The sequence below is a fragment of the Megascapheus bottae genome, chromosome 27 (genome assembly GCF_031878675.1).
Source record: "Megascapheus bottae isolate mThoBot1 chromosome 27, mThoBot2.hap1, whole genome shotgun sequence".
NCBI lineage: Eukaryota > Metazoa > Chordata > Mammalia > Rodentia > Geomyidae > Megascapheus > Megascapheus bottae.
The window spans coordinates 16,684,797-16,703,253 of NC_143535.1; the positions used below are offsets into that span (position 1 = coordinate 16,684,797).

At 36.7% G+C, this 18,457-nt stretch overlaps 1 non-coding gene across 1 annotated transcript; it reads left to right on the forward strand.

Annotated features, from left to right (window-relative positions):
* The first annotated feature begins 17,227 nt into the window (after positions 1-17,227).
* On the forward strand, positions 17,228-17,332 carry LOC150045712 (U6 spliceosomal RNA). Its single transcript, XR_016532892.1, has one exon. It is a non-coding gene; the product is annotated as a U6 spliceosomal RNA (small nuclear RNA).
* The last annotated feature ends 1,125 nt before the right edge of the window (positions 17,333-18,457 follow it).

The following is an 18,457-nucleotide window of genomic DNA, read 5'->3' on the forward strand; positions in this document are numbered from 1 at the left end:
TTAACAATTATGAATGAAGTAGCTACAAGCCACTGTAGCCACTGTATGCAGGTGTTTGTGTAGAGATGAAATTTCCACTCCTTTGGGTAACTATCAAGAACTGCAATTATTTAATTGTATGCTTTGGTGCTTGCTTTTTGTGTGATCCTGGTGCTTGAATGCTGGGCCGAGGCACTGTTCTTGTGCTCTTCGGCCCAAGGCTATGCATTGCTTTTAGAGGCCACCGAACTCTTAGAATGATACTAACTTCGTAGAAATAATTTGGAAGTGTGTTCTCTGCTTCTGAGTGAAGCAATCATAAAGATTTCAGGGTAACTTTCTCTCCTAATCTAGAGCAAACATACAGGACCCTCACATTTAAAATGAAGCTGCTCCTATCCAGAGCCTCCAAGGAAATTCTGTGTCAGAACACGCAGTATTTCTGCTCACCTTGAAGAAGAAAATTTGTATTTTCCTGATACATTATATCATCCTTTGCAACTTACTGATACATAGTGAATATTTATTGATGAAATTCTTGGCTTAAGTGCTAATTAACTTAAATGTGGATTTACCTATATATATTTGGTAACTTCTTATACCAAAGGTGTTTAAATTTGAAAAAAGAAAGAACTGTCTTTACTCACAGAATGTAGAATCTTGCATAGGAAAAACTCCTAAGCAATCCATGAACAACGATTAGACTTTACAAGTCAGTTTAGCTAAATTAGAGAACTTTTATTTGTCAGACCTGGGACTTGAACTCAGGGACTGGGCACTGTCCTTGGACACTTTTTGCTCAAGGCTAGTGCTCTGCCACTTGAGCCACAGTACCACTTCCAGTTTTTTCTGTGTACGTGGTACCGAGGAATTGAATACAGGGCTTTGTGCTAGGCACAAAGCACTCTACCACTAGGCCAAACTCCTGGCCCCTAAACTGAAAATTTAAGATCAATATACAAAAATAAATTTTATTTGTCTGTACTTGCCATGACTAGAGAGTGAAATAAATTAAGAAATTGATGCATAAGATAAGATAAACTAGAAATTTTGACATAAGGAAAAAAATAAAATAGGTAACATGAGAAGGGGTATCAATGTGGCAAATATAACTAATCCCTCTATGTATTACAATTTAAAATTTTTTAAAAATAAAATAGGAATGTATTCTACCCCAAAATATAAATGTCCATTCTGAAAACTATAAAATTATGTGGAAGGGAATTAAAGACAAAATAGATAAATGGAAAAAGTATGACATGATCATAGACTGGAAAATATAGTGATGCTAAGATGATATTACACCCCAAGTGATCCAATATAATTCAGATGGGAATCCCAACAGACTTTATTGTGGAGACTGACAAGCTGATTCTGAAATCTATACAGAACTGAAGATTAGTATGAATAACCTTGGAAAGGAATAGAGTAGGAAGATTTTCATACTGAGGTTTCAAAATTCAGCAACATGTAAAAGTAATCAAACAATTACCTGGTACTATATCAAAGGAACACACACACACACAGAATAGAATTCGACATGCAGAAAGAAAATCATGTATCAATTATGGCTGGTAATAAATTTATTCAAGTCAGAAAAATCTAAGGAAAAAATATCTTAAAGTGGAATATGGAGCAGTTGAAGTCTTCAGTTCTCTCCCAGGGGCTTGCTGGGGCATCTATTCTCTGAAGAGGCAAATACTCCAGTCATTCTGAAGATACAGGTACAGTTTGCCTGTGAAAAGCAAAAGATTGAAGCCTTTGTCCTTGCTGAGCAGATGTATCAATGCATAATTGCATACTGGTGGCTCACACTTATCATCCCAGCTATTTAGATGGCTGAGATGCAAGGTTCAAAGCTAGCCTGGGCAGAGTATAATCCACTATATTCCATTTCCAATTAATCAGAAAAACTACTTTAGAAAGCAAAAATGAGCCTGCCACTGGAAACTCATACCTGTAATCCTAGCTACTCAGGAGGCTGAGATCTGAGGACCAAAGCTTGAAGCCATCCTGGGTAGAAAAGTCTATAAGACTCTTACCTCCAACTAACCAGCAAAAAGCTAGAAGTGGAGGTGTAGCTCCAGTAGTATAGCACCAGTCTTAAATAGTGAAAGTTTGAGGCCCTGAGTTTAAGTCCAGTACTGACACACAGGGTGTGTATATGTGCACACATGTACACACTCACGTGCGCGCGCGCGCGCACACACACACACACACACACACACACACACACACACAGATAAAAGGTTATTCAAGTGATAGAATGCCTCCTGAGTTCAAATTCTGTTGCCAGCAAAACACAAACACACACACACACACACACACAAAACTGCAAATTAGCTCACTGTCTTTTTCTTGGCTCTAATTTTAAGGCTATTTTAAAGAAAGCATTCTTGTTCATCCCTTCCATTACAATTTCTCTGAGCGTTTTATTAATTCATAATTCTGAAAAATGTATACGGGAAATCTATGAAAATGTACTTTGTCGCTTATTTTATTTAAAACCTGTTGAAGTGTTTGTCGAGATATCAGGTTGTAAATTGTATCAAATGAGAACATTCTCTTCCCATCCCTACTCTGGTTATACCCATTCAGCACTAAAAGCCAACTACAATATTCTCATAAAGTTGTTGAATTGTATAACTGAGTAGAAAAAGTTGGACAAAAGGCCTGAGAACTATTAGAAGGGAGAAGGGAAGGGATTAACTATTTTTTTTTTGAGCATATGCTCTGCTAGATTTACAACAAATTTTACAAGCAACAACCTTAAAGGTTTGTTTTACAGATGTTAAACGGAGCCTTCGGAAAATCTAGTAACTAGTCTACCTTTATATGCTCAATGACAGTGTCAGATTTTCAACACAAATTCATCCAACTTCAAAGCCAAGAAGGATATTGTACTATAGGTTTAAATACATGACCTATGAGGCCTTTCTCTGAGATTAAATACCCTTCTCTCTATGTTTGGATGCTCCCATAGCTTCTGTCAGCCTTTTCCAAATTTATATGGAAATGTGAGGCAATTCCAACAGGAAGGCAATTAGTTTTCTCTCTGGGGAGTGGATATTGAGAATAATCACATAAATGAATTTCAAAGGTCAGATGGGAGAGTAAATATGAGAGTTGCCAAAAGCACTACAAAAATATTCTCAGCTCTACAATTAATAAGGTACTGAGCCAGTAACTGTGGTGGAATAAACATTCTGGCACTAAAAATGGCAAGTCACTTGTATAACAAAGCAGAGTATGAAAATAGATTTAAAGAAATAATTTAAACAACATAAAAATAATAATTTAGATAATTTTTAAAAAATTAAAAATAATTTTAAAATACAAAAGACTGATATACGATAAGATCATATATAAAATCACTAGGAAAATGCATTTATGTTGAATAATGTTGGAAATCCTGGTTATAAATTTAGAATGTATCATTAAGTTACTATACGTTTAAGCTATATATAAAATACATTTCAGATGGTTTAAACTTTTGGTGAAAAAAAATCCACAAATCAAGTTAATATAGGATAATATTTTATTATCTTGGATAGTAAGAGAAAGTTTTTTTTGATATGTAAGGTATTATTTATCTTCTCACTTATGTACATATATGTATACAAATGTGTTATGCATTTATATATTATATATTTCAGTTTAAATTATTGGTGGATGTATTTATAGTATTTTAAATAACTAAAGTTTAATATATAAATTTATATATACATATATATGTACATATATGAAGTATATGTACACACAGATATACACATATTGACATTAGAACCTAGTCACAGAAATAAAAAGGAGCAGATAAAGCATAGGAAGCTCTATATTCTTGAATTTTCCCTAAACCAGCCACGGTCTCAATCACTATGATATTCTCCCTTTAGAAGTCGGAAAGTGTGCAATAAACAAAGATACAACAAGATTAAACTAGGAAGAGTCTAGCTTTTCCCTTTTATTCCTGGCTTAGCTATTCTCTCTGGAGACTCTCTGTTGGAAAGAGGCCATGAGCTGAGGTTGACTTCTTCAATGTACATGAGTTTACATGTTTTGTCACAGGTTCAGAGTCTGAATAAATGTCTCTGAAACATTTCTTTTCATTTAGTACCCAGGGAATATTTTTCTATCAGCTATGATTGGGGAAGACTCACTTCCTGGTGGATGTCATACTAGACATATGGTATAGTTAGGACTCTTTGGGGAGGACAATTCTCTATCTTAATCATGATACTTCACTTTGGAAATTGCTTCTATGGTATCCTAAATTCTACATTTGCAGGAAACCCATGATCATCTCAGTTTTGCTTTTATATTAGAATAGACTGCCTTTCCTATTTAGCTGAGGGAACTTTATAGGGAAATGTCCCAATCCGAGACTTAAAACATCTCCTACCTGCTGAGTCACACTAGCTCAATTGCAGGGAGGCATGTCACTGGATAAGAATACACTCATATTGTCAGGCCATTACACCTTCCTTATAAAATCTTAGCATACCTTGTATTAATGAGAATACATAACACATGTGAATATTATTACAACAACAATAAACTCTCCTTTCACTCTCCTCCCACTAAGTCAGACTGGGCCTTGACTATAAGGCCAGTATATTTGTCCAAGGAAAGCAAGCAAATGATACTTTCAAGAAAAAGAAGGAATGCAGCATCATTTTGAGGGTAGCAGAGGTCAAAGGCAGCATATGCTCAGAGCAAAGAGGAATAGTCAAGCAAAGTGTATGTGAAATCAGAAATCCTCTTAGTGAATCAAAAGCATTTGTCTCAACATGATCTTTCTAGAGTATTTTTCCTCTCTCTCTCCATCTTCTTCACTCATCATTTTCCCCTGTGGTGTGTGTGTGTGTGTGTGTGTGTGTGTGTGTGTGTGTGTGTGTGTGTGTGTGTGTGTGTTTTGTGTAGCAAGAATATTCTGGCTATTTAGCAAAGAAGTCAAATAAACATCCCAAGGCCTGGCTTAAAGATAAACTTCCTGATCTCTGTAGACCATGAATCTCCGGGAAAATGTGAGTTACATTAATGTGAGAAGAAGCAATATGGAATTTCACAACTATTACTTTTATATTTGATTGACAATCTGGCTGTGGGACACAACGACATCAAGAATATAACTATGATAAATATGCACAAGGATGTATTCATGAGTAGAGAATGGAAGGTTTGGTAGGGCTGTACTATTGACTTATATCAAAAGGAAGGAGGCAGAAATATCAAAAGCAGCTCCAGATTAAGGTCTTGACAAGAAATCTAGCAAAAATGGGGAGTATAACTTCACTCACCGACTATAGTAGCTTAAACATAAAGTGCATAAACTTTAGGGTCAAATTGATGAGAGCGATGTGGCTTTCCCAGAGTTACTGATGGCACTGAGTCACTGCTAATATGATGGAGAGGAGAAATTAAAAATAGGTTGAATGTGAGTTTTGGCAACCCAATGACTACAGTAAGATTCTGAGTATCTGAAGGTAGTGAGAGATCATTTCTAGGGGAAGCAATTTTTATCTTCACTGGGGATGTGGCTCAAATAGTAAAATGATGAAGCAAGAGAGACAGAGAGGCCCTGGATTTAATCCTGATGACTGTAAAAACAAAACAAGAAAAATAGGATTTATCTCAGATATGTGCCTTGAATGAGTCCTGTATTCCAGTCCTTGTCGCTTACTTTACATTAAGAATCAAAGTTGAGGGGCCTGGAGTTTGGCCTAGTGGTAGAGTGCTTGCCTAGCATGCACGAAGACCCTGGTTCAATTCCTCGGTACCACATACGTAGCAAAAAGCCAGAAGTGGGTGCTGTGGCTCAAGTGGTAGAGCCCTAGCCTTGAGAAAATCCAGGGACTGTGCTCAGGCCCTGAGGCCAAGCCCAGGACTGGCAAAAAAAAAAAGAATTAAAGTAGAGTTCTTTATTGACTCTTTATCTAACACTCTGTCAGTTCCCACAGATTTGAGTCCAGCCTGCTTCAGTTCATTGTAGTCTTTCCCATGCTTCAGGACCCCAAGAGACATTAAAACCTGGATTTGATAGAGTTGTTTATCCTACAATTTCCCCCAAACAAAGACTGAATAAAGAAACTCCAACACTAGTGTTCATGGTCCATTTGTTCTGTTTATCTCCCTCAACTATTTTCTTTATTTAAAATTATAACTAAAATCAGCTCCACAGCCCATACATGCCAATGATTTCACTTTTTATATGCTATAAATATCTACTGACTTTTAAAAACTAATACGATCATTCAAAAGGTTGCCAAACCTAGCCCTGAGGAATAAAGAAGAGGTAATCTGTAAATGGGGAAACAAAGGAGGAAGGGTATACGGGGTTGCTGACTGGGAGAGCATTTCCCCCAGGTGTGACGATATTAAACCCATATTTCACTTTAATGGGGAGGGTCTGGATGGGAGTTGGAGAAGGTGGCCTCTCCTGACTATGGGACTCCATTTGGGCTAATAAAAGACCACTTAGCTAGGAGGCCTCATTACAATTAAATTGTCTCTAAACAGTTGCTTGTGTGGTAAACTTCAAGAGGGAACAGCTGGAGCACAGGAGGCAGGGTGGTGGAGAGGAGGTTTGCCTGTTCTGCCTCTCGAGCCAGGCGTGGGCTTCAGAGACTCTCGTAAATTTAGTTGCACAGGTACTGGATCTACCTTAACATCTTTTTTTTTTTCCTTCTCATAGGATCCTTTTCTAATTTGGTTTGCAGTAATATAAATCTTGGTAAATGTTTTGGGGATAGTGCCTTCCTTTTAAAAGGTCCATGAAACAATGAACACATTGGTGATTGATATTATTGGACAGATTGAACTCACCACAAAGCCTTAAAACAGTAATATCACTTATAGGCTTCTTGAATTTTTTTCTGGTGCTGGTCCTGGGGCTTGAACTCCGGACTTTAGCACTATGCATGAGCTTTCCTGTCCCCACCCCCACAACTTTTTTTGTTGTTGTTTCTTACTGTAGATTTGCTATACAGAGGGTTATCACTACATGATTCTCTTTCTCTTTCTCTTTCTTTCTTTCTTTCTTTCTTTCTATCTTCCTTTCTTTCTTCCTTTCTTTTTTGGTTGTTGTAGGACTTGAACCCAGGGCCTGGGCACTGTTCCTGACCTCTTTTGCTGTAGGGCTGGTGCCTGGCCACTTTGAGATACAGCAGGACTTCTGGTTTTTGAGTAGTTAAGTGGAGATAAAGTGTCTCACGGGGACTTTTCTGACCAAATCGTGATTATCAGATCTCAGCCTCCTGAGTGCCTAGAATTACAAGCATCTGCTTCCAGTGTGCAGCTAAGTACAATTCTTTTTGAACCACGTCTCCCCTTCCATCATTCTCTCCCAGTTTTCCCTCCCATCCCCACCCACAAAATATCCAGCTCACTTTCCACCTAGTGTCTAGTGAGTATCATCACTGTTATATTTGTTCACCTCATTCCCTCATTCCACCTTTTATGTGCTCTCCTTTGCCCTCCCAAATATGAACAAACAAACCGAAGGAAAAAGAGAACAAGAAAAGCAACGATTGCAACTAATAAATGTCTTATGTTTCATTTTATTGGAGGTCACTTCCTAGAATATTATTTTATATGATTATCTGCATGAGTAAACAGATTGAAATACACACACACACACACATACACACACATACACATAAACACACACACATTCACTGGGGCATGATAAATCAAATTCATATAGGAATTTACTCACTTACATGTTGAGACCAAAGGAGGATTTGTACAGGAGTACTGGACAAAGGCTCAATTGCTATGTATCTGAGCTTTTGTGCTTAAGATTATGCTCTATGGTTTGAGCCACAGCTCCACTTTCTGCTTTGTGATTAACTAAAGACAAGAATCTCATGGACTTTTCTTCCTGGACTGGCTTCAAACCATGATCCTAAGGTCTCAGCCTCCTATGTAGTAGATAAGTTTAGATAAATGTCTGCATCCTTGTAATCATATTCATTAAATGAAGATATTCACAATCTCCAACATTTCCTCTTCTCATTTGTAACTTTTCCCCATGTTACATTTTCATGATTCAATGAACATTTTATACTGAAGGTATAAAATGCAGTGTGTTCCTTTAAATAATTAGATGAGTAGTCGTTGCTTCTTGGGAGATACGACATGCAATCAATTTTCACTTGTTTTACGGACTCCAATAGCAAGGAAACCTTATAATCTTGTGGTGATTCTGAAGTTCAACTTTTGTATATTGTATATGAAATATATTTTCATTAGGTACAACATTTCCAGACCAGGCTTTTCTTTCAGTACTGAGCTGTCACTGCATTGTTTTTCTACTAGCACTGTTTCAGACAAGAAATCTTTCATAGTCCTTTCTGTTTTCTGTTGTGTTCTCTAATCATCATTAAAGGTATTTTATTCTATGACTGATACTGATGATGTTAATTGTAAGTCTTGGTATAGTTTTCTGCTTGCTTCCTGTATTTGTGGTTGTCTTTTTCAGATTTATGAGTTTAAATTTTCATCAAAATTTGAAACATTTGGACCACTATTTAAATACATTTTTTTGCCAGTACTAGAGCTTGAACTCAGGGCCTGAGCACTGTCCAAGGGCTTTCCTCAAGGTTAGTGCTCTATCACTTGAGCCACAGCACCATTTCCAACTTTTTTTAAATGTATGTGGTACTGAGGAATCAAACCTGGGTCTTCGTGCATGCTAGGCAAGCACTCTAACACGAGGCAAACTCCTGGTCTCTACATATATTTTTAAAATATATTAAATATGTATGTGTACATGCTATCTCTCTATTTGTTAAATGTGTACACTTTAAGTATGTATAGTAATTAAAATTTTGAAGTTTATTAATATCTATATTGCCCTTCTAAACTGTATAAGGGTATCTGAAAACCTGTCCTATCTGACAATCTGTTATTTCTTTTTTTACCTTTCTCTTTTATCATTTTTTCTGTATTATTTTGTATTGGGCTCAATTTTGCACTTAAAATTTACATAGCAAGTTTTAATGATGTTATTTGTATTTTTGTGCTGGCACCTGGGTTGAACTCAGTGATTCTTGCTTTTGCTCAGCTCTCTGGCTCATCGACGGTGCCCACCCACTTGAGGCACACACCTCCAGTCTGGCAATTTGCTGGCTAGTCAGAAATGGAATCATGTGGAGTTTTTTCTTCTTTGCCTAGGTTGACTTTGAATTAAAATCCTTCAGGTTTCAGATGCCTGGGTAGCTAAGATTATCAGCCTGAGCCACCAGCAGAAGGACTGCAAGTTCTAAATCAGCTTGGGCTGGATAAAGGGCATGATCATGGAGGAACTGTTTGAGGACAAAAAACAGTACCATTGTACCATAGAAATTGCATCAAGAGGTACACGGCAAGACTACTGTGAAAGTCACATGTAATCAGGCTAAGTGCCAGGCTTAATTACTATTGAATTAATGGCATTCAAAGAAGGGGAGCACTAAGCTCATAGCAAAGAGTTCTACTGAAGAAAGAAAATACGAAAAGCTATGACATTTCTGTTAGGGCCAAGTAATTTCTACAGATAGAAAAAAAGCTCAGTGGAAATTTTATCAGCCAGCACTTAACTTTCTAGTAATCTTTTACCAATTAGTGCCCACTTTATTTTTTTTTAACGATGGGACTTGGTTAGCTTCTTCATTCATTTGTAAATTTTCCAAATCCTCAACCACAGCCTGCGCTCTGGTCTTTTATATTGGTTTATATATGAATGAGAAAAGAGTTCTGTAGGCTTTTTGGAGATGCTCTTATTTTGGATAGAAAGATGATTATATGTAGGACTTGAGATGCTTTGATGTTTAAACTGTGGAACATTCTATTAACTCCTCCAATGTGGCTTTATCATGCTTCTAGGTCATAAACAACAGAAATCATTTCTCCACAATCTAAAATCATTTTGTGGTTCTGGTAAATATGTTCATTCTTACTAAAGTACCAATTACTTTTACACAATGTCTCAGGATATAAATATTTACTTCTCTCTATTTTCTGAGAATTATTTTTGTCTGTGTATACACAGAGATCTGAATCATGTCTAATGACCATCATTTGCGAGAAAGGACTGGGTTTTACAAGTTATTCTAGGGACAGCTAAGGGCATTGGAACTGTGTTTGTCAGCCTGAGATTATCAACTTATAATATGAATGTATTCTATATGTACTTATAGATAATGTATAACTATATTGTATGTGCATATATTGCTTCACTGTTTATGAAGTTTCAGTCGAAAATCAACTGTCTTCTTAGCTCTTGGCCTAGGATGAGGCAACACTTCATAGTAGAAGTACTTGCCCAAACTTTCCACCTTGTGTCTGGGAAGCAAAGTTAAGAAGCAAGGATAGAGTCCTTCTCTCCCCTTAGAGGGCACATCTCCAATGTTTCCAAGGCCAGTTTCAATTAAGTGCCCCCTCTTAAAGTTTCCCCTAACCTTTCACTATTGTAACTGGCTGGGGACCAATCTTCTAACAGATATGACTTTAGAGTATATTTATAGAAAGATCTGCATTTCAGCATGACTTTTAATGCTAGTTGAGGGAGGAAGAAGGTAGAGATTCTGACTCATCAAGTGAGAAAGCTCACATGGAGCCTATGTGAAATAGAGAGTAGTATTTTATAATGCATACTCCTGAACAAGAGTGAAATAAAATAATAAAATCCTTTGGGCTTACTTCACTTAATATGATCTTTTCTAAGTCTTTCCATTTCCTAACAAATGGGGCAATGTCATGCTTTCTGACATTGCAGCATAGAATTCCGTTGTGTACAAATACCACATCTTGTTGATCCACTCATCAACTGAGGGACATCTAGGTTGGTTCCATATCTTTGCTATGGTAAATAGTGCTGCAATGAACATTATTGTGCTAGTGGATTTAGTATGTCTTTGTTTCTGGATGATTGGGTAAATGCCAAATGGTGGAATTGCTGGTTCATAGGGGAGCTCTATGTTTAGTCTTTTGAGGAACTGCCATACTGCTTTCCATAGTGGTTGAACGAGTTTGCACTCCCACCAATAGTGTAGTAGTGATCCCTCCTGGCCACATCCCCTCCAGCATTGTCATAACCAGTAGAAACCTTGGGCTCTCCTAGCAGAGATTTGCAATAGAGCAAAACCTTGATACAAAAGGCCATATAGTAGGACACTAAATGAAAGGATCTCTAGGACATAGAAACATAAGCCATATAATGAATGATTGTTGTTCTTAAGGTACTATGTTATCTCTCATCTCTTTTGCTGTCCCTTGGTTATCTCATATTGTTACAGTATCTCACTTTGTTACCTGATATATCAGATATATTTGTATTTGGTTATTTGAAATTGGATAGGGAACGTGGGAAAACAAGATGAGGGGTGGGGGTGGGGGGAGGGAAATGGGGACCAAGACATGTGAAAGGGTATCAGTGTATGGGAATTAATGCACCATCTATCTGGCAAATATTATGTAACCCTTCTATTAATTACAATAAAAATATATGAAAAAAAGCTTTCTCTCCCTCCCCCACTCCTTAACAAAAATTTGGCATGCACATTTTTATTTTCTCATTGTTCCCAGTCCCCCCAACAAAACAAATATGTATTAAAGCTCATTAACTACAAAAAAAAATCTTTTTGGACTTCTCATAGGAAACATGAAACATCCTATGAAACATCTTATGAACATCTTTTGGGAGATATGGTTTGTGGGGATTGAATGAAATTTGGTGATGGTTTGTGGGGATTAAATGAAATTTGGTGCTTGAGATTGCTAGGCAAGTGCTTTATCAACTGAGCCATCGCTTCAGCCATTTTTTGCTTTTGGTTTTTCATATAAGATCTCATGCTTTGGGGAAGGAGTGGGACAAAAAAAAATCTCATGCTAACTGACCTTCCTCCCTCTTCCTCCTATGTAGCTTGGATTACAAGCATGTGCTACCATAATCAGTTATGGAAAATGCCTTTCAAATGGGATATTTAAGTATTAATATGTCATATAATACTTGTGATACTATTTAAAATAAAATCTAGTACATTGTTTTCAGTGGACTCTCTGATTAACATTTTATGTGATATTAATGATTTTTATTAAGAGATTTTGTAAAGAATAACATGAAAATCCTTGCTGTATTTACCGAACTATTATTAAAGTAATTTCCCAATGGCTAGTAAGATATATTCTCTGTGACATTTTTATAGATTTAGCAGAAACTTTTCTTTGTTAAGCAGGATCAAAGTAACAATGTTTTGTTTACACCAGTGAGTTTTTTAAATGGTAAACATTTTTTAAGTCTTTAGTTTTTACAGTATATCAGCTGCTCTTCTCAGATGTGAGGCTGTGACAGCAAATAACACAGTCAAATATTCCTTCTAAAGGCATAGCAGAAGGTAGTAAATACAAATTTTTTGACACATACAGAATACAAGGTGACTATAAGAAAGAATAAATAAAAAGATGCTGAAATATGCAAAAGATTAAATAAATAAATAAATAAACGATTGGTGAATATAGGCAAGGGATAGCCCAATGGAAACAGCACAAAGTCTAAATTAACAATGTGATAGCTTAAGGACAGGAAACAGTTATTTCCTGACTCGCATGTAAGCGAGAAAGACCCATGCATATGTAGGAAAGAGCAGCAAATAAAGTAACAAATGCAAAGGCTCTGAGGTGGGAGAATAGATGCAAGGATTGAGAAACAGAAAGAAATCAAGATGCTAAGTGGCAGACCCAGAAGGGAGAGCAATGGAAGAGCATGAAGTAGCTGGCCCAGTCCAGAAGATAAGAAGCATATTGATAAGAAGTGAATTGAACTACAAAAGCTTCACATGAAGAAATAATTCATTACAGGAGGTTGGATTCAGGGGGAGTTGGGAGCTTGGGGTGAAGAGGACTCTAACTCTGGAGAGAACAGAAATAGAAGATTTAAGAAGCAACTCTTGGGAGGTCTGAGCTTATCGAAGTAAAGGAACAGATCTAGACAGGGAAATCCCTCACAGGGGAGAATGTGAGGGCTTACAGGTTGACAGTATTGTATTTTTTTGTATTTTGGTGGGTTTTGTGTGGTTTCGTTTTTGTTTTTGTTTTTGGCGGCTGTGGGGCTTGGATTCCGGGACTGGGTGCTGTCCCTTCATGAAGCTCAAGGTTACTGACCGTACCCCTAGGCCTGGGCATTGCCCCTGAGCACCTCAGCTCAAGGCTACCACCCTACCTCTTGAGCCACAGCACCACTTCTGGTTTTCTAGTGATTAATTGGAGATAAGACGCTCATGGTCTTTCGTGCCTGGGTTGGCTTTGAACTGCGATCCTCAGATCTCAGCCTCCTGAGTATCTAGGTTTACAGGAAAAAGCCACCTCGCATGGCTGACAGTATTTTTATGATCTTTCTATATCTAATAAAGTTCTATAGTCAAAGTAGAAAGGTAACTTCCTACAACAGTTAAAAAGCAAGTTTCTGTCTCAAATTTGTCTGAGGTATAAATTGCAACTTCACTTACAAGCTTCACGTTTCAGTTATACTTTTAATACTATAAAATGTTTCCTTTATGTCTCTCTTATTTACTATCTGCCAGTAGGGATGCTAATATTTAATTACATAGGATACTTGCTTTAAGAATCAACAAACTGCCAGGTACCGATGGTTCACATTTATGATCCTTACTGCTCAGTAGGCTGAGATCTGAGAATTGCACCTCAGTGCCAACCTGGGCAGGAAAGTCCATGAGACTCTTATCTCCAATAAACTATTTAGAAAAAGCCAGAATGGCACTGTGACACAGTGTTGGCCTGCTAGCCTTGGGCAGAAGAAGCTCAAAGAGAGTGCCCAGGCCAGAGTTCCAGCCTTAAGATAGGAAAAAAAAAAAAGAAAAAAAGAAAAAAAAACAGCAACAACAAAAAAACAATCAACACATTAATTTAAATGAATCACTTCCACGTGAAGCCTTGTGACTATCTGGTGTTAACTATTATTATAAATGTTGATGGATCAACTTGATAATATTTGTTTCAGGAATTGGCGATTAATTAGTTATGATGAGTTTTAAAAGAAAAAAAAATGGCCCCCAGTAAGTCTTGATTCAGGGACATGATTAATGAAATGCAAAGTTAACAGAAAACAGTCAATCCCTCCCTCAACAATTAGCAGGAGTGAATTCATGAGACTCTTTTGAGACAGACACTCTCCTAAATTCTTCCCAGGCAGACCTTAAAGAAGGATATTTTCTGTCTACATGTACCCACTAGGTTTAGAAGGGAGGAAATGGGGTGAGATGATATGGCGTAGTGTCATTGGCAGTGGATTTGGGAATAACATCTATTTCAAAAACAGAATGCCTGCACAGCCATGAACTCTGAGTTTAGCTTCTTAGAAGGAATAAACATTGAACCCAAGTGCATTAGCCCTTCCCCAGGCCTGCCCAATCAGTCCTGCAAAAATAAACAGTTTATACATTCAGAGTAACCCTAGAAGACACCCCCTCACCAATTATTTTATAAGTATCCCTTGGAAGACAAACACATCTCTGTTGCTTGTCTGTCTGTGGCAGCCATTTGTCTGCCACAGTTGTTAAAGTGGGATGTTAGCTTGCTTTCCCTGGGGCCTCAAGGTTCAAAAGTATTTTGAGAAGCAAGGTATACTTAGGTTTGCCACCTACTGGTAAATTGTTCTACATTCTTACATTTCCGTCCCCCTCTCCACTGCTGGAAGTTTTCTATTCATGGTGTACTTGAAAAATCTGTCATTGTCCAGGTAGATGCCTGCGAAGCCAATGAAGCAGTAGCATCCCTAATACTGATGTTTCTCCTCTGTGAACTCTGTGGGAATGATAAACCACTTTTGTTTAAACCACCTAACATAAGGTCAGACTATGCAGTTTGATTTACACCATACCGTTATCCTGCACGGTGAGTATGAATCCCAATTTAAAAGAAGACAAGTGAGCTCAAGACACAACAGTAGGTCAACACAACTACACAACCTGAATTGCCACCTTCTCTATTCCATTGTCACATCCTTTCTCCCATGCCACAATGATTCCCTGAGGTGACAAGTAGTATGGATCCCATGAATCTTGTGAGATTATTGACCATAATGTCAATACCGAAGGAGTCATATGGAGAAATTCCATAGAATCAAGCAGAGAAGCTAATGTTTACTTTAAGCAAATTACTCAAGAAAGTGGATATTCATTTTATTTGACAAATTACCCACAATCACATAGCTAGAAAGTGATAGGGCTGATATTTAAGCTCAAGTCTGTTTTTCAAAGTACACATATCATGTTACTGCTCCACTACTCATATCAAAAATCTTTGTATGCTACAAAAAAAAGATCTTTGTATGTTGCTCTACCTCAGGTGCCAGTCTTTCCCCAGTCATTATCTGTTTGTCTGGAGACACTTTATTTAGACTTAAAGGTTATTTTTCCTTCCTTACTGGGAAGAGCTAATATGGTTTTATTTTACAATATCTTTCCCTTTCATATGCTTGTTTAACTTTCTCCGTATGATCAAGAGTTTAAAACAAAGAAACAAACATAAAGATCATATGGAAGCTTTTATATTGGAAGAGATTATGGACCATTTCTTTCAGGTCACTTTGTCCTTGGGTAACATAAACTTTTAAGGTTCTACAGGGTCTCAAAGTTTTATAGATGTTATCATGAAGACTGAATCCATTTCTATTATGTCTTCTGTAGGTACCAGTTCTGAGATTAAACATCTAAAGCCCTAATCAGGCTTGAAATGATATTTTATTTCTCATCTAAAACTCTTGAGACTCATTACTTTCCTGGTTAGTTGTAGGTTGAAACAAGCTGAGTCATAAAGGAAGATAGAAATTATTAATAGATGAAATGACATAGGAAATTACATCAGCAGTGAGTGAGTGAATAGAAATGGAATAGAATCATTTACAGAAACTTTACCTAAAAACTTCTCAGTGATAAAATGCTTCTCTTAATGCAACCCAAGTTTCAGCCAATGGCTAAAATAGTTATAGAGGTCTCCTTAATATTGCTTAGTATTTAGACTTGATATTAACTTAAAATGACTTTATCTTCAGAGTTGAACTTATATACAACTCTTTTGCAGCTAACTTACATGTAAAGTTTGTTATTAATATAGTGACTCAATTAGGTAATAAGTTTCAAAACCCCACATCTCTAAAAACCTATTAACTTCTTGATTTGACTTTTTTTCATTGTTATATATTGACAGTATAAAGTGGTTTTGCTCGAAAATTCCATGTGTATAGTGTATTTTGAAAAGGGTTTACCCCTTCTACTGTATTACTTTTACCTTCCTCCTTCTTTTTGCCTTGTGTAGCATTTGGTGGCTGTCATTATGCTATCTCTATGTATGTGTTTGTATATTTCTATTTACATAGGACAGAAAAGAATATTTGCTCAAAGCTAGAGCTCTACCACTTTATCTTAATCATATTAAAAAATTAAACAATGTAGTTTAAAAAGAATACATCTTAGTTAGAAACACTTATGCTCTAATGTCACTAAGATATTGAGGGTTAAAAAGAAAGCACAAATAACTAACCAGAAAGCTGTTAAAGGCCTTAGAAAGGCTCACACACAAACACCTGTGGTCTTCATCTTTGTCACAAGAAACTTCCTTCCTACATAGACAGCAGTTTTCTAAATGTCAGGTTCACCCTGGAGCAGATTGTTTCAAATGGTGGAAACATAAATAGCTGTTGTCTTATGAAAAATCACAAAGCAAACCCCAAGTATTTTCTTATAGAGAATTCTGTTTTAGATTGTATTTCCTGTGTTATTCTTGCATCCTATTTCTTTTTGTTATTACTATCAATATTTGCATGTAAACAGTCTCTGTTGCTTAGCAATTCATTGCTTTCTGTCTTTAGTTATTTATTATTTATTTTGCTGAAAGCATTTACTTCTTTGATAGAGACAAGAGCTGCCAGACCTCTCTGTTAGATATAAGGTTTATTGCATTTTAAAATATAAACATAAAGTTTTGTTATTGAAGAAGTGGCTCAACTGTTCTTCAAATTTATATTTATTTTATAACTGGGGTAAAAAGATCATTTTTACCATCATTGCTTTGTGATTATTTTCTACCTACTTCATTGTGTGAAGATACCTAGAGCTGGATTTTCTATATGGCCCTGGACAAAGAATTAAGAATGAAACAAGTTAAGGTCCTGTCTTTGTTTTACAAACCTGTGTTACTGTGAAAATTAAATTCCTGGGCCTTAGTTATTTTTTTCATTTGAAAAATGTAAGGCTGGGCTACTTCAGCACATAACAGTAACACTTGAACTGTACTGACAAGATGAACACGGCCCCCGCTCAAGGATGCCATGGAAAACCATGAGGCTTTCCAAAACTAAAACAAAAGTCATGGGGCAAGAGAACCACACATGGTCTCTTATGTTCCTTTTAGTTCTCTGGATAAATAATGATTTCATATGATTTTTGTTGACTATCCCATTTACCTAATCCCACACTCAGCTCTGAATAAGCACCCTAGCAGAGTACTTAAAAGGCTCAGGACATAATACTCCACTATGGTACCTGGAAAAATAGCAGAATCAAGTTACCCTCACATTCCTCTTAATCACTCTTCTCTGAAACAACTGTAAGACCTTCACCTTGTGGTATCCTCTCTGAACCTAGAGGACACAAGGACACAGAAAAAGAATTGGAACAAACAGGCCTTGTTAGGTTCCCCCAGTTTCCTGTTAGATCATATCCTTTTGTATTGCCATTGTTATTTCTCTATAACTCAACTCCATTCTTTAGCTGACTTACCACAAAAAATAAACAAGATCCTCTGCCTCTGAGGTCTTTATTCCTCAAAGCTTCATCGTCACATAAAACTTGTATTGAGGGCTGAAGGCATGGCTTTAAGTAGAAAAACACCTGACTAGTAAGAGCAGGGCCTTGATTTCAAACCCCATGAACATTAAAATCAAGTTTTCTATTAAATTAACTTGTATATATTCCTTTTGTTATTTTGACTATAATTATGAACATAGTGATGAGAAAGACACTTCTTTTCTCTTACAATCCTAAACTCTAAAATTATACCCAGCCCACACAATGAGCTCCCACATCTTCTTACTCTTCTTGCTATTCTATGCTCATCTTCAATTATATTCAGTCAATTGCTTTACTACTGAATTCTACTAGAAAAGTGATGATGTTGCTTCTCAGCCTTACAGAGTACCTTCTTCTTAAGAAGATTAAATCGAAGCAGACTGGTCCTCCTTGTAGCTTCATTTCCTAATGACTTTGTTGACAGATTTAATATTTCACAATCCAAAATGAATGAACACCAACTCAGTATTAGTAGACTATTGCTGGATTAAGATATTAAAAATCTGCATTACGCAACTGCGGAAGTGGGGAGCACTAAAAGAATTAAGAAATATAGAAAAATGCATCATCTAGAAGCACCAATTACAATGGAGAAGACCACTCCAATCACCCTTATGGTGAGTTCTGAGGCCAGT